The sequence below is a fragment of the Cryptomeria japonica genome, chromosome 3 (assembly GCF_030272615.1).
Source record: "Cryptomeria japonica chromosome 3, Sugi_1.0, whole genome shotgun sequence".
In the NCBI taxonomy this organism is placed as follows: Eukaryota; Viridiplantae; Streptophyta; class Pinopsida; order Cupressales; family Cupressaceae; genus Cryptomeria; species Cryptomeria japonica.
In genome coordinates, this window is record NC_081407.1 from 589,056,985 (window position 1) to 589,079,005 (window position 22,021).

The following is a 22,021-nucleotide window of genomic DNA, read 5'->3' on the forward strand; positions in this document are numbered from 1 at the left end:
TAAGCCTTCCACTCCAAGAGGGAAAAGAGAAATTGAGGATGTCATTGACATCCAAGACTCCCCTAAAAGGCAAAGAGTAGGGAAGGAAGTGCAAAAAAAGGAGCCTCTATATTCTCCATCTCAGTCCCCTATCCACATAGGAGATGAGTAGGCTGTGGCGGAACAACTGTTACAGTTAGGGAGTCTCAGGGAGATTGCCTACACATATGAGGAGACACGGGATGAGATGCCAGAAGAGCCACCAAGTGCTGAAATGAACTTGATTGATGGTGAGCTCAAAGGTAAAGAGTTAGATCCTATTGTCAAGCAAGCCAGTGAGGAGTTCTTGGCTGATAGTAACTTTGTTACAACAGGGGCCTTCATGCAGCTTGTATGGAAGCAAAGCATGGAACAATTTAAAGCCAAATGTGAACAAAGGAAGAGTAAGTAGCCTCACAGAGATGTAACTCAAGTAGAGGAAGAGGTAAAGCAAGAAATGATTGAAGAGTTCAAGACCATTACCCCTGAAAAGGGAAGAGAGATGGTATCAAAGGCTGGTGTTTTGATCCTCCTTGAGTGGGATATAACTGATGCTCTGGTACTTGAAGCAGTCATGAAGGAAACTAAACCCATGGAAGGAGTGACCTTCAGTAGAGATAATGTTGCTTTAGTCATGTGGTCACTAAAGAAGGATGAAAATAAAAGAAGGAAAGATGTATCAGATTCTAGTCTCCTAGGAGGCATGATTGTAAAAGGAGTCCAAGATATAGGAGTGGTGGAAGCTGCAAGCACAATCTTGGAAACTGCAAAGTTCAGTGTAGCAGTGGCAGAAAACGAGGCAAAAGAAAAGGCTAATCTCCAATTAAAATTGGAAACAATCTTAAAAGCTTACAATGAGGCCAAAGAAGGAATAGCCAACAAAGACATTATTATTGCTAGACTTCAGGGTCACTTGGCAGGTCAACACCATCAAGGTGAATCCTCCACTGTTATGATAGCTTCTTCTCCAACAAGACCTCCACCTACAAGTCCTATCATAGAATATCCCCCTTCTCCTATGCCTTTTGGTTTCCAATCAATTGAAACTGTTCAACATGAGTTGGAAAAGTTGAAACAGGCTCAAGCCCTGTTTGCAAGCAAATATGAGGAAAAGGTAAAAGCCACAATTTTGAAGTTTGTTGATTCAGTTAGGCCCTTTGTCGTTCACATTTCTATGAAGAGGATTTTGAATATTTTGACCGAATTAAGAGAGGATGAAACCACCTTGGAACCAATTCTTAATAAGTGGATGCCTAGAGGTAAGGAGTTAGAGCTCATGTGTTCATCCCATGCAGATGTAGAGGCAAATGACAATCTTAGGTCCACTAGTGAATTCATAAGAGAAATGAATATACTCTCAGTAGGTGTAAAAAGAAAGGCCCAACTATATAGAAAGGAATATTCTGATCACAAGTATGAATTGTTTCCAGGGAGTTTTGCTGGTCCTACTCAGTTAAAAGAGAAGGCATGGTTAGAAGAGCTGGACCACAAATTGTCCAAAAGGGTTAATGAAATCATTAACATTGAAGACACATCCTTATTTGTCAAGACAATTGAAGAGATTGAGAAGGTGAAATCACATTATAGTTTCATAGAAACAGAAATTGGGCAATTAAGGGTCACTTGGAAAAGGCTGGAAGGAATGAAGAAAAATATTGCTAGCTTTTCCTGGCCGAATGATGACGTGTTCCAGGAATGGAAGGACAAATATGCTAGACAAAGAGAAGAAGTTCCCAAACAGTTAGAAGATGTTGCAGTTGGACAACAATTTGAAGAGGCCGTTGACACCGAAAAGGACTTGTAACTGTTTCTTGGAGAACATTGCGGTTTGCAACAAACTTTTCTTAGGTTTGTCTGAAGCTTGTATGCATCCATAATGTTATAAATGGATACCAGGACTAATAGAAAAATCATCACAAGAATTTTGTAAAGATCCTCTGGCAATATATATCTAGGTTTTTTTTGGGTTTTCTCAAAGATTACTTTGAATTATGTAACATTTTCAAAATAAATATGAAAATACAGATCAATACTTTTCAGGCCTAAATCTGTGTTGTCTTCTGGCGTGCATTCGTTAATTTGTTGGTTTCATTTGAGTAATCTAGGGTTTTTCAAATGAGCATGGATTGTAAGGCAATCTTATAGACATATTTTTGGCTTTTCTCTTTAGGAGAGGGATTAAATGTGCATGAAATATTTCTATCAGTAGATCAACTGTTTGCTGCTTTGAATCTGATGAACTGTTTTAGTTAAGTGGGAAAGGACCTATGTATATGTTAGGCATGTATGGGGTTTATGAAAGCCAGAGTGATGAATTGTATAAGAATGTTCAGTTTTGAAAACTCTTGCTTGATTTAGGTGACTTTGTGGCCCGGATTACGCATTGGTATCAGATTGTAGGATTTCTTTCTATCTTTTCTTAAAGATGAATACTGAAAATGAATACAAGTTTTTCCTTTAGTGTTTCAGTTTCATTGAGGTGATGAAGTCCACAGGTTTTTAGCACTGGTTTACTATGGATTTCAAGTTTATAGTGTGAAAATATTCACATAAGGTATACCCACCTGAACTTTGGATAAGTTCAAAGTGTAGAAGATCTCAAAACCTTGTTATATGTTACTCTTGAGTTCTATTTCTTTGATCTTTTTATATGCAGACAGAGTTGATTTATTTCTTATAGGAAGGATAGAAGGGAAATCAAAATTTGAGACTAACAAAAGGGGCGACTTTATTGGGGAGAGTCATAGTGCATATCTATGTTACAGATTGGTTCTTGAATTAGTTCAGAAGTTTGTTCGGATATCTGTGTTGTGGAAGATTGCTCGATCTCTCATTTGTGTTATCTGTCTGTTTGAAAATCTTCGTGATTTTGTTAAATATTGGCAAGTAATTTGTTTAAGCTTGTTTTCTTATTTCCCACAGTCTTTGTGGGTGGCGACTCTGACAAGTATAACCAGTCCTTTTAAAATAAGTATAACTCTTTTAAGAAAATAAGTATAATGTAGAGAGGAAGGAACACCAGGTCTTTCATGAGGAAGCATCCTCATGAGACGTTGCAAGAGGGATTACCTGAACAGGCACAGAGAGGCCAGAAAAGATCAGTTGTACATGAGCCATCTAATGCTGCTTGGGTACAGAAGAGCATCAATACGGGTAAGTCATCTAAGAGACCCGTCTATGCAAATTCAAATTCTTCTTCCCGCGAATCTGAGCATGATATTTTAGGCTTCCATTCTGGTTTGTTTGGGAATATTGAAGATGTCCAAGTTTTAAACCAGGGGATCTCTTATGCTAGTTTGTCTAGGAAGGACAAAAATAGTTCAAATATTAAGAGAGATTCTGTACCTAGGACAATTGATGGAAACATCAGTTTAATTGATATTGACCAAGTCAATGTGTCAAACACTGAAGAAATCTTCCCTGATGAAGATAAGGTATCCCAAGAAATTGAAGTCCTGAATAGAAGAGTCCATCATTTAACTTCCTTAAGAACACAAAAGGAAGCAGATAAAGAAAGAGAGGTAAAAGCAAAATTGATGGAGAGAGACAGGCTTTTAAGACAGATAGCTAATCTTGAGTTATTTACCCAGGAGAAAGCCAAGAGTGAGGATGAAGGTCCAATCATCAGAGAAATTCTAGTTCCCAAGACCAACCCTCCATACAAATCTGTTGTGCAATTGAATAGGGAAGTCCTTAGTGACCCACAACCTATTAGAAATAATGTAGATAAGAGGAAGCAAGAGTGCATGGAAGGTGGGTTTGGATCTAAGACTACAATGGAGATCTCTCACATGCTATCTGCACATGAAAGAGAGATGGAGAGGATGAGGAAAGAGAAAGAAGATTTGCAAATGGAGTTGGAAAAGGCTGAATTAGAAGCAGCCAATCAAGAAGTTAAAAGAAAGATTAATTATCTAAAAGCTCCTCCTATAAGTTTTCCCTCAGCAGATCTAAATAAACCCGTTCCTCAGCAAGCTTCACTCCCTCCAGTCAAAATTCAGTCAGCCTTGCCTATGAGTACTATCCCGGTTAATATAGCCCCTGTTAATAACCAAGGTAACCAAATCCCTCTAACTCATGGTCCTAATGTAAGAATGAACATGGGAAATAATCTTACTGCTAATCAATTCCAGAGAAGACCCATTAGTTTAGAACTGTATAGGCAACTCTTCTTTGATGGAATCCTAGGTTACCCCAACCATGTTCCTACAGAATTAAGGGATAGACTCCACAAATTTGCTGGCAACAATGCAATCAGTGCAGAAGAGCACTTAAAATCTTTTGGTGACTTAATTAATGATTATGAAAAAATAGATGAAGATGTCATCATGAAATTGTTTATACAGTCCTTAGTAGATGATGCAAGGGATTGGTATAGAGGTCTCCGAGTGAATAGCATTGGGTCTTGGGAAGACTTTAAAAAATGCTTTCAAGAACAGTATGTCGACAAGACAAATGTGAGCTTTATGCTCAATGAGTTGAATAATATCAGAAAGTCCGATAATGAAATTGTCACAGACTTTAATGCTAGATTCCAGAAAGTAATGCACATGCTATATCAAATGATGAGGTTAGATGATAATATGTGTCTGAATACTTATTACAATGCCTTTGATTCTAAAATGGCCTATATTCTGAGGGATAAAAATCCGCATAGTCTGAGGGATACATTTTGAATTGCCATCAATGTGGAGAGTAATAGGGAAGCATTTGGGAAAGTAGGGAGAAGAACTGATGCTAGGCTGTGGCAAGAATCAAAACAACAACCCAATAAAGTTGCTAAAGAAGAAGACAAAATAGAGAAATTAGTGACTGCCATGAAGGATCTTACTGCCAAGGTGAGTAAAAATGATAAGCCTCATTACAATTGGCAAGATAGGCATCCTAGGTTGCATGACATGCCTTACAACACTACTTGGAAGGATGGCAAACCTCAAAATGAGAAGCCAAAAAATACTCAGAGCCAAGATACTCCAGATCCCTTAAAAGGAGGAAATGTTCATAATATGGAGAATACTCCTTGGTGCATGGCTTGTGATGGACCACATTCTCCTCATCAATGTGTTGTAGCTCAAGCCCTTGAAGAATCCATGAGACAAGAGGCTGAGCCTGATATTAATATGTTTGAAACTATTATTGAAAGTGATGATGAGTCAATACAAAGTGAACATAGTGAATGTGATGTGCTGAATAGTAGAGGGTCTTACCAAGGATAGTTGACATTTGATTGGCATCCCACTTTGAATGTGGTAACAATTGAAGATGAAGAAGATCATCTCAGAAGACCCAGCGACGAAGAAGTAAGAAATCTCACTAAGGCTGCCATAGCCAAAGCCAAACACAATTACATTTTGAGAAGTACTACGAAGGATGGGGATCAAGGTGAACCTGGTTCAATGATTATAAAAGAAGTATCCCAGAAGAAAGCAACAAGTAATGCCACCCTGCCCCAAGATAGTCAAAAAAAGAATGACCAATTAAAAGATATGGCCAAAGGTATGGATAATAATGCTACTGGTGATATAAAAGGAATTGCTACAATAAAGAAGGCAAGTCAGCCTAAGACAGAGAAAGTTAAGGCTAATACTGAGTTGATTAATAATTCCACATTTGATATGACTCAGGCTCTTATCCAGATGAAGGTCATTGTCCCATTGATAGAATTATTGAAAATAAAGGAACATAGAGAAGCTGCTTTATCTTTATTTTCTAAAATATTCGACAGTAGCACAACTTTGCCTTCAGGTTCAAGGAATGGTGAAAAGGATCATGAGTTGCAAACCCCAGAGGTATATGTTGGAACAACTATTACACAAGAGCCTTCACAGGTTGATCCTTTTTATGTTACTTTGTTAGTGAATAACCGATTAATTAAAAGCTGTATGATAGATTCTGGTGCAGCTGCAAATGTAATGCCTTATGGTGTCATGAAAGAATTAGGATTGTCAGTAAGTACAGTGTATGGGAAGTGTTATGTTATGGATAACAGAGAAGTGCCAGTGATAGGTACAATGAAAGATGTTGAAGTAAAAATAGCAGCATTCCCTGAAGCAACATACAAGATGGATGTCATTGTAACTGACACTAAACCTCACTATGGCATGTTGTTATCTAGGCAGTGGGCTGCAGCAATAGGTGGAAATGTTCAGTTGGATTTGTCATATGCTGCAATCCCAATCAATGGAAACCAAGTCAAATTGTATAGAGAACCACGTGCCCCTAGGGTAATTGAGAAAGTAGACCCTAGTATGCTCAATTGTATGATTGATGTGGATCTTGACAATTTTAGAATACAACCAATTTTACCTCAATTGAAGAATACTGACTCTATTGTGACTGAATTGGAATCTCAACGACATGATTTGTGGCACACGTATTTTGATGGAGCTTTCTCTAAAGAAGGATCTGGAGCAGGAGTTCTTTTTGTGTCCCCATCAGGTATAACCTTCAAATATTCCTTTTTGCTAGCCTTTCAGTGTACAAAGAACACTGTTGAATATGAAGCCTTGTTATTGGGGCTTGAAGTTGCAAAAAGGCATGGGATTCAATTGTTAAAAGTGTTAAGAGAATCAAAATTGGTTGTTTCTTAGGTTAGAGCTAAGTATGCATCTAAGAACGATAGACTGAAAAGATATAAGCATGCAGTATGGGATGTGATTGAACATTTTAGTGCATTCTCTATAAATTGGATAGAGAGGTCAAAGAATATCATGGTTGATTTCTTGTTGGCATTTTTGATGATTATGTTGTGATTGTCATTGATGGACACACACTTGCTATGAGATCACTTTTTGAATGTATGAATTATGCTCAACCGGTATTTGTTACAAACCAGTATTATGTTGTAGTCTTTAGACTATTGGTGTTTTGTAGAAAGTGTTTACTGATCTCAAGCAACATGAAGACCTCAAGCGGTTCGAGGATCTCAAGCGGAACAGAGCAAAGGAACTAAAAGCGGCAATTATCATTTTCCCAGTCTTCATTTTTGTCAATCGGTAATAATTAAACCGGTATTACTTTGAGTTACCAACTGGTAATCGGTAAAGTTGTATAAACCAGTAATACTCTGTGATGAGTTACCAATCGATATATTTTTGTGATGAGTTATCATCCACCGATACTTTGACAATGATTTTGTGTCGTGTTACCAAATGTGTCTAGATACACTGAACCTAGGAACTTGCAATGTAATCCTATTGGACCGACATGAAATCAGATTCCTTTTTAAGGACATCATGTCTAGGGTTTTAGGTGTGTAGCTGTTAGGGTTTTTGGTGGTTGATGAGTTTTTGTATGTGCGATCTTAATAGAGAAGATCAAGTCCGTGTGCTGTAACAAAGTGTGGATTTACTAAAGACTGAAGTAATGCTGAAATGCATTAGCAATGAGCTATCATGGATCTAACCAAGCAGATTGTGCTATTTGCTAGATCATTCACTTGTTGATTACTCACATCTTTGACAAGTCGGAAACCCTTAACTGGGTAGGCCTAGAAAAGCCTTTGTAAATCCTCTCACAAGGTAGTCTTTAATTGGACTTATCTCCTAACAAAGATTGAGATTCCTAATAGGATCTATTCTAGTAAAGAACTTTGTATGACCTTAACTGGTTTGACCTTAACCGTTCTGGTTACTATTCTGCAGATAGTTACTTGTGAGTTTCATCTCACCATGGTTTTTCCCATTTGGGTTTCCACGTCAAAATCTCTTGTGTTATGGTGGTTGTGCTTTTGTGGGTGAATGCCTTACTTGCTGTTTGGTTTGCATTTGTGTTAACTGGTTTGTTAGTTAAACTATTATACCGGTTTACTGCTAGACTATTAAAGTGTTTGAGTTCAATAATTTTTGGTATACTAATTCACCCCCCCTCTTAGTATTCATCAATTGGTATCAGAGCCAACCTTTCTATAAGTCTAACCACTTGGAAAGAGATATGGGGGAATACATTGTGAGGGAACTTACTCATCGACTCACTCAGACTGAGCAAGCCTATGATGAACTTAAAGTCAAATATAAGGCCTCTCAGGCAAAAAGAAGAGAGCATGCTGAGAAACTGATGGAGCTAACTGAAAACAGTTCCTCTGATGAAGCAGACATGGATGCCCTACTTGAAGAAGTTGAAAAGCTGAATGAGTCTAATGCCAACCTAAGAAGGGAACTTGAAGGACTGACTATCAGGATGTGTCAAGAGCTTGAGAACCAGAGAAAAGCTGAAGATCTGGTAAAAGACAAAGATCATGAGATCTCCAAGCTGAAGCAAGAAATCAGTGCACTTACCGCTCATCTCCAAGAGAGCAAAGTGGAAAAAGAGGAAATGTAAGGTGAAATAAACATGGCTATTTCTGAGAATGCAACCTTGAAGGAATCCAATGCTGCTATTTCTAAAGAACTCACTGAGTCAAAGGAAATACTTGCCAAATTCAATAAGAGCTCTGTTAAGCTAGAGCAAAAGCTTGAACCAACTAAACCAATAAAGAATACCAATGGACTTGGTTTCTTCGAATATGAGGAAGGTGAGATCTCTGGAACAAAAGATGGAGCATCAAAGAAGCAACCGGTACCAAAGGATAAAGGTAAGCAAAAGTTCAAACTTGTTTTCTTTAATTGTCTTAAGGAAGGACACACTGCTAATGTACGTAGAAGTAAGGCTTACAATAATTTTCCTTATTTTCTAAACGATAAGCCTAGACCCAATAGATTCAATGGTAATTGTTATGCATGCAACAAGTTTGGGCATAGAGCATTTGAATGCAGGTCTGTCATGCACAACACCAGAAGGTATCCTCCAAGGAGTCAAGGAGTTTTTCCTGAACCCTCTGGGAATCGGAACCCAAATCGGTATAATACCTATAATCATTAGTCAGGAAGCAGTGGCTATCAAGCGGCAACCAGATGGAAAGCAACCTATTTGATCTGTCATGGTAGTGGTCACCCTGCTACAACATGCAGAAGGAAGAATGGAGACATGAACAATGGACCTTGGAGAGCACCTGGAATGGTTTGCTATCATTGCAACAAACCAGGTCATACAACAAGATTCTGTAGGATGAGAAAGAAGATATCAGATGATATACCGGTCACTCTGAAAGGAAAGATTGATGTTGAAACTGTTCAAGTGGATATGAAGAAAACCTAGAAGAAGAAGTCAGAAGAAGTGTCTCAAGTAGAACCGGTTTCTGCACCTCGTGTGGAAGTCACTGAACCGGCAAACTAAGCATCAAAAAAGCTTAGGGGGAGCAAACGGTGAAATGTTTCGAACCCCCGGTTTACACCGGTAAAAGACCTTAACTGGTATGTGATACCTGTCAATTGGCAGAAGACTAGAAACAGTAAAAGGCAGATTAGGGTTTACACCCTAATAGTGGAGCATTTATTATGGTAGGTGAAGAACTTGTTTAAAGGATTTTTTCAAGTCATTTTTCACTTATCAGTTCTCGAGAGAAGAATTTTTTCAAGAGTTGAGTGACAAAAAGCGATTTGGATTGCGATTCAAAGAATTTTCAAAACCTTGAAGAAGAATCAAAAGCTAATATCAGTCGGTCAAGTGTAGAACACAAAGCGGTATTTCAGCAAACCGAAGGAGTGTGTGGCGAAGTGGAATTTGCAAGACCTAAATTTTGATTTACAAAGGTATTTTTCGAATTTCTCTATTTATCATGGCTTCCGCATCAACACTCTAGTTCTAGTGCACCCGTTGATTCAGTAGACTTCACCCAATGGAAGGCAAAATATAATGCCCTATCTCAAATGCCCACTGGTGTTATAGTGGAGGAAGGTATTTTAGATTATATTGATTGTAAAATTGAAGACCTAGAATCTCTGATGATCCATTCTCAGTTAAGCTTATTCTGTGGAAAGGACAAGAAGATCAAACCGGAATTCAACATCTTGGAAAAGAAGAAACTTCACAATGCGGTCTATTTCCTTGAAGATTTTTCAGATGATCACATCTACATCATTCTGAGCAGAGTGCATGGTGACAAAATGTACTTAGAGCAGACACATGGCATCACACTGGAAGCTATTCATGTCGTCACCAGTTTCTGTAACGTCGGTGAAGTGCCAGCTCTAAGGAAGATCAGCAAGACTGAAATGACCAAGCTCACCGGTTTTGTGAGCGACCAACGAGGAATGACCATCAATCCCATCAAGCACAATCTGGTCAAATATGCCTGCATGGTAATAGTTACCGGACATTTTATGCTAGCAGGATCAACTCTGTCTCTGCTGCAGCGGTAAATGCTGCCTATAGGATGATCATGGAAGATGCATCATTTGATTTATACACCTGTATGCAAAGACAAATTCTGGTGAACCTGAAGTCGATTAAATAGGACAATGCCTTGAGATTTAAGTTTGGACAACTATTGGTTGGGTTGTTCTTCTACTTCCAAGGTTACTTCCCAGGAGTCGGAGATATTCAGTGGTTTGTCGACCAACCGGTTACAAAGCAAATCAAGGAAAGCCTTCAAGCGGTTGGAATTGGTTATCCAAAAGTTTTGAATAAATACTTTGATGAGTTTAGATGCAAAATGAGCCAAAGAGTGAGAATATCAGGTGATATTGTCAAGAAATATGAAGATGACATTTGCTTCACCATCAAAGTTGATGAGTGCATAATGGAGGCGGTTGAGCCTAGATAGGAAGAAGTGGAACCCATGGGATATGAGGTAATGTATGATATGCTAGATGGGTATGCCTCTACCCTACTCGCCTCACCCCTTGACCCAAAGTCAAAGAGAACCAGAACCTATTTGGAAAGGGTTACACCGGTTGAAGAACCTTCAGTAAAGAAGGGAAAGGCAGTGCCTTCAGTATCAACACCGGTTACTGCAGCAAGTTTCAAAGTGACCAAGCGATCACTAGTAAAGAATAAACTGAAAGCTGCACCCGCCAAAGTGTTTGAGAGAAAGTGGAAGATAAAAGGCAACACACTAGACTCAGAGGACACTATGTTTGAAGAACATCCTTAGAAGACTAGGCAAACGAGGAAAAAGACAAAGACAACCAATAATGAACTGACAACATCTGCACCAGTAAATATTGATATTTCCTCCTACAAACCTTTGACACATTGTCAAAGAACTATTAAGAATATTAGAAGAAAAGTGCTTGGTGATTTGAAAGAGTGTTTTGATGATTTTAATGATGATGAAGAGGAAGAAGTTGAACAGGAAGTCATTAAATATTTATGTATTAATGACCGGTGGCCATCAGAAATTAAATCTGAGACACCTGATTCTTTATATAATTCTTTAGATAACAAATGGCTCATTGCCATATAGAAGGAATAGGAAATAAGAGAGGAAGTATTTGCACAATACTTTCCTGATGTGCCTAAATCAGAACTTTATGAAGTGGTGGAAAGATATAAGGGCCTCTTCTTCATGAGAAGAAGGAGACTCCTGTTGGTAGAAGGAAAAGTCCCGGAAGTGGTAAAAGATACCCACTCCCTTGCTCAATTCGCTCTAAGGTTGCACCAAGTGGAAGAAGCCAACAGGAAAGCTGAGCAAGAACCGGAAATCAATAAACCAGATGAGGCATATGACAGTGAAGGAGTACCGGTCACTGATCAAATGGAACCCATTGATATTGATGCCTTGAATGGTGAAGATGTTACTCCGGGTACATCAACAAAAGCGGTAGGATAGGAAAAACAACAAGAGGAAGAGAAGAAGCAATAGGAAGAAGAGAAGAAGAAACAACCAGAAGAAGAAGAAAAGAGGAAACAAGAAGAGGAAAAGAGAAAAGAAGAAGAAAAGAGAAAACAAGAAGAGGAAAAGAGAAAAGAAGAAGAAAAGAGGAAACAGGAAGAGGACAAGAGAAAAGAAGAGGAGAATAATAGACAAGAGGAAGAGAAGAAGAAGAAGGAAGTGGAAAAGAAAGAAGAAGAGAAATAGAAGGAAGAAGAAAAGAAACAGGAAGAGGAGAAGAAAAAGGAAGAGGAGAAGAGAAAGGAAGAGGAGAAGAGGAAACAGGGAGAGGAGAAGGAGAAGAAGGATGAAGACAAAGAGAAGTGGAAATAAGAGTAGAAGAAGGAAGAAGAGAAAAGGAAGACAGAGGAAGAGGAGAAAAAGAAGGCAGAAGAGGACAAGCTAAGGGCTAAAGAGAAGGAGGGAGCGACACAAAGAACTCAAGTGGAGACCCCGAAGGCAATCGATAGTCAAGCCAAACCGGCTGACATTACCTATCCCATTGACCTCTAATCTGCAAACGAATCGGAGCTGCTGCAAAACATTAAGCTTGCTCAAGAACACCTGGAGGTGACAAGGAGGAAGAAGGAGCAAGACGTGATCCAAGCTCCGGTGGACACTCTTACCGGTTTGATACCCGGTACCAACCTCCCTAGTACCGATTCCTCTCTGGCCCAACTAAAACTCCTATGCACAGTTATAGAGGACCAAGTACATTGTCTAGAAGATGTTGCTGAAGCCAATGCTCAAAAGAAGAATCAAAGGGCTCTGAACACTGCCATGGTGAAGAAGTTGAATGAGCTCCGGTCTGATCTGTAGAAGGCACAAAAGGACATTAAAGATGTTCTGAATGAGGGGAATCTACTACTTAGCAAGATATGTCAACCCCATCTATTCTGTGATGATGTGCTTGCTTTGAAAGACAAACTGCTAACTGATTTGTAGACATTCATAAGCACCTTCAAGACGCCATATGATTCCTTTACCGCTTATGGGCAAACCGTTCACCAGTTTCAACTTCAGGCAACAAGAATTGAGTTGGAGATCAGCAAACGGACCAGGGATTTGCAGGAACTACAACTGGTTCTACTACCAAGACTGCAAATACTTCAGAAATTCTATCTCAATCTGGATGCCTTGACGGTTACTCAAGAGATGAGTACCCTGGACGCTATGGAGGAACATGCATCCTAGATGCAAACAGAGAGTGAGGTTGCTACCTCGTTTCTTGAGTCATGGTCCTTATCCATGAAGCAATTTACGTAGGACTTTAAATCTATTTTTGACAAGTTTCACTCTTTATTGTCATAAACATTTATTCAACTAATAGAAACAGGGGTTATTCACTTGTATTTTGTCATTGTTGGAAAAGGGGGAGAAGTATTCTGGTATTTAAAATTTTGATGCATGCTATGTATACTTTCATGTTTATCTCTGTAAGGGAGTAGTATACATTGTATTTTTTGAAAAAGGGATAGTGTATATGCTTAGGGGGAGTAATTTTGATTATGACATATTTTTGTTGTAAAACACTTAGATGTCAAAATTTTTCCTAAGTGTTGCCATCAATGCCAAAGGGGGAGATTCTTGGCATTTTTGATGATTATGTTGTGATTGTCATTGATGGACACACACTTGCTATGAGATCACTTTTTGAATGTATGAATTATGCTCAACTGGTATTTGTTCCAAACTGGTATTATGTTGTAGTCTTTAGACTATTGGTGTTTTGCAGAAAGTGTTTACTGATCTCAAGCGGCATGAAGACCTCAAGCGGTTCGAGGATCTCAAGCGGAACGGAGCAAAGGAACTAAAAGCGACAGTTATCATTTTCCCAGTCTTCATTTTCATCAACTGGTAATAATTAAACCGGTATTACTCTGAGTTACCAACCAGTAATCGGTAAAGTTGTATAAACTGGTAATACTCTGTGATGAGTTACCAACCGGTATATTTTTGTGATGAGTTACCATCCACTGACACTTTGACGGTGATTTTGTGCCATGTTACCAAATGTGTCTAGATACACTGAACCTAGGAAATTGCAATGTAATCCTATTGGAGAGACATGAAATTAGATTCCCTTTTAAGGACATCATGTCTAGGGTTTTAGGTGTGTAGCTGTTAGGGTTTTTGGTGGTTGATGAATTTTTGTATGTGCGTTCTTAATAGAGAAGATCAAGTCTGTGTGCTATAACAGAGTGTGGATTTACTGAAGACTGAGGTAATGCTGAAATGCATTAGCAATGAGCTATCATGGATCTAACCAAGTAGACTATGCTATTTTCTAGATCATTCACTTGTTGATTACTCACATCTTTGACAAGTCGGAAACCCTTAACTGGGTAGGCCCAGAAAAGCCTTTGTAAATCCTCTAACAAGGTGATTCACATTTGTGGATCTGAAATCCTCTCACAAGGTAGTCTTTAATCGGACTTATCTCCTCACAGAGATTGAGATTCCTAATAGGATCTATTCTGGTAGATAACATTGTATGACCTTAACCGGTCTGGTTACTATTCTGCAGATAGTTACTTGTGAGTTTCATCTCACCGTGGTTTTTCCCATTTGGGTTTCGACATCAAAATCTCTTGTGTTATGGTGATTGTGCTTCTGTGGGTGAATGCCTTACTTGCTATTTGGTTTGCATTTGTGTTAACCGCTTTGTTAGTTAAACTGTTATACCGGTTTACTGCTAGACTGTTAAAGTGTTTGAGTTCAATATTTTTTGGTATACTAATTCACCCCCCCTCTTAGTATTCATCATTTCTTAGCAAATGTTGCATTAAATAATGATGATGTAACACAAACCAGTGTATCCACAGTTGAGGTAAAAGTTAGGTCCGCCATTCCTGACAATGTATATATTCACAAGTGTTTGCTGATGATGAAGACATTCTCAGATTCATACAATGCATTGATGACTATGATGGACAGAAAATTGATTGCAATGCCTTGGTAGAAGTGGTTGAAAATAGAGAAACTGTGTTTGGAAACGACCTAGTTCAGTTAGAAACTAATGAAATACCTAAAGGGTTGGTAGAACTCGTAGGTATGCTTAGTTACAGTGACAGTCATCTACATCAGCAATCAACCACTAAGTTAGATGAACTAGAGGAAGTAAACTTGGGGACATAATCGTCCCCTAAGTTGGTGTATATTGGAAAAAATTTGCCTCCTCATGTCAGAGTAAACCTTATTAATTTATTAAAGAAATATAAGCATGTTTTTGCTTGGTCTTATGAAGATCTGAAGGCGTATAGACAAGATCTGTTTCAACATGAAGTCCCTTTGCTTCCAGATGCTAAGCCTTTTAGACAGAAACAAAGACCTATCAACCCCCTGTTGGAATCTAAAATGCAGCAAGAATTAACCAAGTTAAGGGAAGGGGGAATAATTAAGCCTATAAGACATTCATCATGGGTGTCAAATTTGGTCCCGGTTAGAAAGAAGAATGGGGACATAAGACTCTGTGTTGATTTAGGAACCTAAATGTTGCTTCCTTGAAAGACAATTACTCTTCTCCTAATATGGAAGCAATGTTGCAGAGAGTAACTGGTTGTGACCTATTGTCTATGATGGATGGGTTCTCAGGGTATAACCAGGTTTTAGTAAAAGAATGAACAATTCAAAACTGCTTTTACCACCCCTTGGGGAACGTACATGTATGTCAAAAATGCCTTTTGGTTTGAAAAATGTTGGAGCTACTTTTTAGAGGGCAATGGATGTAGCTTTCAAGGAATTCATCAATATTATCATGGTAGTATATCAAGATGATTTGACATGTTTCTCTAAAAGGGCAGATGACCACTGTGGGCACTTAGAACAGGTTTTCAATAAAGCTCTGGAATTTGGTGTATCCTTAAATCTGAAAAAGTGTCATTTTGCTGTCACTGAAGGGAAGCTGCTTGGGCATATTGTCTCCAAAGAAGGGGTTAGAATAGACCCTGAAAGAATTGAAGCTATAAACAATGTACCTGAGCCAAAGAGTGTTAAAGGTATCCAATCTTTCTTGGGCAAAGTAAATTTTGTTAGAAGATTTATTGCAAATTTTGCAGAGATAGTCAAGCCCATTGTTAAACTGCTTAAGAAGGATACAAAGTTCTGCTGGGATGAAGAAGCTTCAAAGGCTTTTGATGAAATTAAAAGGGCTATTTAGGAGGCACCAGTGTTGAAGTCCCCTGACTACAATAAGCCTTTCTCTCTGTTTTATTTTGCTTCATATCACACAGTGGCTACATATCTTTTACAAAAGAATAATGAAGGATATGACCATCCTATAGCTTTTTATAGCAAATATTTACAGGCTGCAGAGTTAAAGTATGAAATTATGGAGAAGCAAGCATATGCTTTGGTCAAGGTTGTTAAAGCTTTTAGGCCATATCTTGTAAATGCACGAGTAAATGCTTATGTCCCACATGCGGCTGTCAAAGATATTCTATCCCAGTCTGAGGTCACTGGTAAAATATGTAGATGGATAACCATAATCCAGGAGTTTGATTTAGAGATTAAGATCACTAAATTGGTGAGAGGTTTAGGCCTTGCTAAGCTGATGGCTGAATCAAACCTTCTTGATGTTGAAGTGAATAATGTTGAAGTTGAGAACATTCTGGTCACCAGTATTGAGACACAACCCTGGTACTCAGAGATAGTACATTTTCAGAAGGGATGACCCATAACCAGAGAAGAAAATTGAAGTTGAAGTCACAAAAGTATGTCCTCATTCAGGGTGATCTGTTTTGGCAAAATAGAGATGGGGCATTGCTAATGTGTTTGGATAAATCCCAGGCTAAAAGAGTGTTAACTGAAATGCATGATGGAGTGTGTGGAGGTCACTACTCTAACGAGACAACTGCTGGTAAGATAGTTCGGGCTGGATATTATTGGCCTACTTTGTTTAAAGATGCCCATGAACATGTCTGGAGATGTGACCCATGCCAGAAGTTTTCATCAAAATTGAAGTATGAGGGAGCTTTACCCCTCAATCCAGTCATAGTGGAAGTCCCTTTTGTCAAATGGGGCATTGATTTTATTGGGGAAATCGTTGAAAAATCAAGAAGAGGTCATAGGTGGATTATAGTAGCTACTGATTATTTTACCAAGTGGATTGAAGCTATACTCACTAGAAGAGCCATAAGTAAGGTTGTTATTGACTTCCTAATGGATAATGTCATAACCAGATTCGAAGTCCCTGTAAAACTAGTGATGGATAATGCCATGAGCTTCAGGTCAGAAGAGTTCATTGAATTTTGCACCAGCCATGGAATAGTTATGTCCTACTCTTCACCCTATCATCCTTAGGGTAATGGGCAAGCTGAATCAAGTAATAAGAGCCTCTTGAACATTATTAAGAAAATCTCAGAGGAAAATAAAAGGTCTTGGGACCCAAAGTTAAAATTAGCTCTATGGGCTGACAGGGTTACTATCAAGAAAGCAAATGGGGTTTCACCTTTTGAATTGGTTTATGGCACACAATCTAGGGTACCAGTCAATAATCTTCTTCCAGTGTATAAGTTCCTGCAAGCTGAAGACATGGAGTTATCTGAACCTATAGAGGACCGAATGATTCAGATGGTGTGAGGTAGAAGAAATTAGAACTTTGGCTCACAAGAGGAATTTGAAGATCCAATTGCAGTCCAAATATTTATTTAACAAAAGAACCTTGTTGAGAAAGTTTCAAATTGGTGATGTGGTTCTTCAATGGAATGCGAAAGGACAAGATAAGGGAAAACACAAAAAAATTGAGTCACTATGGATAGGCCCCTCTGTGGTTTATGATCTTAATGGGAAGGATTCATATTTTTTGCAGAATATGAATGATGAGGTACATGAATTTCCAGTGCATGGACAATTCCTGAAACATTACTTTTCTTAATGTCCATGCACAATAGGTCTTAGTCTGTACATATTTAGGCTTTTGTTATTGTTTTTTAGGCTTGTGTTTGGTCTGTTCTCCAAAGAGTTTCTGAATTCTTGTGTTGATCTTGCAATAAACCATCCCTAGTCAGAGCCGTTGTTATCACTATTTAAAAAACTGGGTATTCTTGTCCCATATTTGGCTAGAAGTCTGCAAAAATGTGTTTAGCATGGCCTTGTTACCTCTGAGTTTCTTGTGTCAAATGAGGGTTTAAGGTTTTTGAGATTCTAACCTTTCCTATGTTTGAAAAACCCTTATGTTCTATTTCTGCATTACTTTTGCCACTTAAAGAAGGGTCGGTTTATCGTTAAAAGTGTTCCCCCCTAGGTTTTCCCTAGGTGGTCTTTCAAATATTTTCAAAATTTACGCCTTCGCCTATGTCTTGTTTTAATGTTTGCCGGGCTCCTTAATAACTGTGCAACTAATTGCTAATCCTATGGTTGTCATTGTTTTGCTAGGCAAAGATGCTAGTAGGTTAATGTTCACGAAATAGAGAAAAGGCAAGGCGGGCCCGACCAGATGATTGACGGTCTGATTAAAGGGTTGCATCTTGTTTTGAATCCAACGGCTCACGTTGCTTTGCTAGCCCAAAGTGCACGTGATCTGCCCTTTGCGAAGTAGCAAAAGACTTGGCGGGTCCTAGAGGCGAGTGACTCCTTTGGTTAAAGGGTGATCAGCTCAGAAAAGATCAACAACTCGCGTTGATTTGCGGCCTAAAGATACCCGTTGTTTACCTTTCGCAAAGTTGCAAAAAGGTGGAGGGCCCGGGTGAGGTAGTCATAGAAAAGGTAATATACGAGCAAGTTGCCAAGATCCAACGGTTGTCGCTGCTTCGCGAAGAAAAGTGGCCTAAGGTTTAAGCTCTGCGAAATAGCGAAAGGGTTGGTGGGCCCAAAGGATAGGCAGGTCATAAGTTTTAAAGGCCGATTAAGTAGGATTTAATCGGACAGTTTCCATGGATTCGCAACCTCAAGTCAAGCAGAGGTTAATGTTCGCAAAATAAAGAAATGATGTGGAAATCACATGACGGTTGACATGGCAAGATAGATGGGTTGTTCTGTGGAAAGAATTAGTGACTTGTCAGATACACGTGGCTCTGAAGGGTAGTTGAGGGCCCACCTTGGTTCAACCGACAGTTATGTTGAGAATGGTGAAGTAAAACACATGGCGGCTTCAGAATGGAACTTGGTGGAATTTCATGAGCAAATAGCCGATTGCCACGTGGTGTTTGTTAGCCAGTAAGAAGATAGAGCAAGTGGTCTCCAAGCTAAAGGGCCCAATTGGAAGGTCTAAAGCATGTTAAATGGTGTTCATCTTGTGGTCGATCCAACGGTTGTCGTTGTTTCGCAGCCCGAAGATGCCTGCAGTTTAGTCTTCACGAAGTGGCAAAAACTGTTAGCCGTCATGGTTGAGTGCGGTTAGTTAAGAAGACTGGCGGTCACTGTAGGAAGTAGAGACTGAGCAAGTAAATGATGATCTAATGGCCGACGTTGTTTTGTGAGGTAAAAGTGCACATGGTTTAGTGTTTGCGAAATGGCGAAAAGAAGGTAGGGCCCGTCACTAACACAAAAAGACCGAAAGGAGTTAAAGAAGTGCAAGTTCCCGAGATCCAATGATCGTTGTTGCTTCGCGAAAGAAAAGTGTGGGGGTTTTAAACTTTGCAAAATGGTGAAAAGATGAAACAAAGAGATATTCAGAAGGTTTGTGATCCGTTGGAGCCCATTTTTGAATTCGATTTACAAATTCAATTCTGAGGTGATGGTCGAAGCATGCAGGATTAATTTCTCAATTCAATACCGAGTTGCCGTATTAGGGTTTGCATCAAACTTGAATGTTGGCATCATTTCAAACGAGTCTGTTGCAGAGGAACTGGTGCAAAGCGGTTTTCTTCAAGCGATTAATAGGTTTTTTGTGCTTTTCCTTGCCAATTGCAGTCTGAGAATCAATGTTGCTGTGTGAATTATTTTATTAGAGTTTTGTGCAAATTCTAATTGATATTGTTGCATTAACGGGATGGTGCCAAGAAGGGAGTTAACAGGAAAAGTAAATTACTAGGATAGGAATATTTGTGATGATTTTCTGGAATAGCTAACTATGTCTACCAATGTCGGTGCCAAGGCTAAAGAATTGGTACCAAAGAACCCTCGTTTAAGAATCAGGGATGGCCTATATGACAAAGGCAATTGGTTAAGGGATCCACAAATAGGGATGTCAGGTTTAGGATTATTCAAGGTTGGTTTTGGTCAGAGACATTCCCTTGCCCCTTTAAATAGTATATGGGAATTGGATGTGGGAAAGATTATAGTCCCTGGTGTATTCATGGATGTAGATTTGTTGACTTTGATTGCACAAAATTATGACCCTGTAGCTAGATGTATCAGAAATGTCAAAGGATTAGCCTTGATTGAAATTAAAGATGATGAATTCAGAAGTGTGTTTAAGCTCAGTGAGGCTTCCAATTTGTTAGAGCCTATTGATTTTGAATCATTGGCCCAGGTTTATGATGCACAAAGGGATCACCTTAGGAGTGGCCCATTGAAAGAGTTCTTTGTTAAAATAGGAGGGTTAACAATTGTAGGCCCCAGTAAAATGGAACCCTTCTCCTTGAATTTGTTTACTCTAAGAGCTAAGGGCATGTATTGGGCACTTTGTCAGATTTTTGGAGAAGATGCTGAGAAAAACATGCCAACCCATTACATGTTGATGATTGCACAAATTCTAAACCCCTCTCTGGCAATAACATTTGATTATGCGCCATACCTCACTGATACAATTCATGCAGGGATAGTAGGGATAAAAAATGGTACGGTGGATAGACCATTTGGATGGTATTCTCTTTTAATGCACACGTTTTTGTTCAAGGGTGCTAATTATTTTGCAAAAGAAATGGATTTGGTCAAGGTGAAAGATAAGGAAGAGATGCCTGTTCAACTTTGGAGTACTATTTTGTCCTGGGATAGACAAGATGCTAGCTATCTGAAGTTTGACAGATGCTTTGCAACTAAGATTAGGATTCTTTTCTGCACAGAAAACCCTAGGATTTCTAAGGCTCTCTTGGAATTCCTCAGGCCTAAGGAGTTTGCAGAAGGTATTAAGATTGTTCATAATTGGGGAGATATGTATTTATACCCTGTTTCTACAGCTTTTAGAGTATATGGTTTCAGAGGCACTCCATATTTATTGCCTTATCAATTCCCACTGAAAATAGGAATTGCTGAAGTCTTTAGGCAAATTGGAAGTGTACAAGAGGCAGAGCTGACAAATAGGGGTAAAGGGACCATTTTCCCAACTATTACCATGGCACATCATTTTGTGATCACTAAAGGTGGCTGGAAGTATTCTGAAGAATTCCTTAAACCATATAGATTGCCAACTGCCGTTTCAAGATTTGCAAACCTTGAAGACTTTTTCAACGACATGTCTAGGAAGAGAGCAGTTTGCAAAGGTAGGCCTCACCAATTTCAGTTCCCTAAAGATCTAAGTAGGAATGAATTCAATTTGGATGAGCAAGAACTGAGGAAAGAGAAGTGGGTTACACATAAAAGGGCTCTTGACTTCATTCATCAGTTTGATAGCAGTTATGACCCTCTCTCTAGTTTCAATCCCTTTGAGGAAAAAATAAAATTCTTAATTCTTTATTTTGAAGACCTCATGCAAACTTTGAAAGAAAAAAGGGAGGCTATAATGAGAAATGATCCTGACAGGGTTAAATTGGTTCTAGTTAATCCTGCCTTTGCTAAGGCTATCCCACCTGGTGATTATGTAATGCACAAGAAATCAAAATACAGTGTGATGATGCCAGTGAAAGGTGAGCCTTCCACTTCAAGAGGGAAAAGAGCAATTGAGGATGTCATTGACATCCAAGACTCCCCTAAAAGGAAAAGAGTAGGGAAGGAAGTGCAAACAAAGGAGCCTCTGTATTCTCCATCTTAGTCCCCTATCCACATAGGAGATGAGCAGGTGGTGGCCGAACAACTGTTACAGTTAGGGAGTCTCAGGGAGATTGCCTACACATATGAGAAGACACAGGAGGGGATGCCAGAAGAGCCACCTAGTGCTAAAATGAACTTGACTGATGGTGAGCTCAAAGGTAAAGAGTTAGACCCTACTGTCAAGAAAGCTAGTGAGGAGTTCCTAGCTGATAGTAACTTTGTTACAACAGGGGCCTTCATGCAGTTTGTATGGAAGCAAAACATGGAACAATTTAAAGCCAAACGTGAACAAAGGAAGAGTAAGTAGCCTCACAGAGATTTAACTCAGGTAGAGGAAGAGGTGAAGCAAGAAATGATTGAAGAGTTAAAGACCATTACCCCTGAAAAGGGAAGAGAGATGGTATCAAAGGCTAGTGTTTTGATCCTCCCTGAGTGGGATATAGCTGATGCTCTAGTACTTGA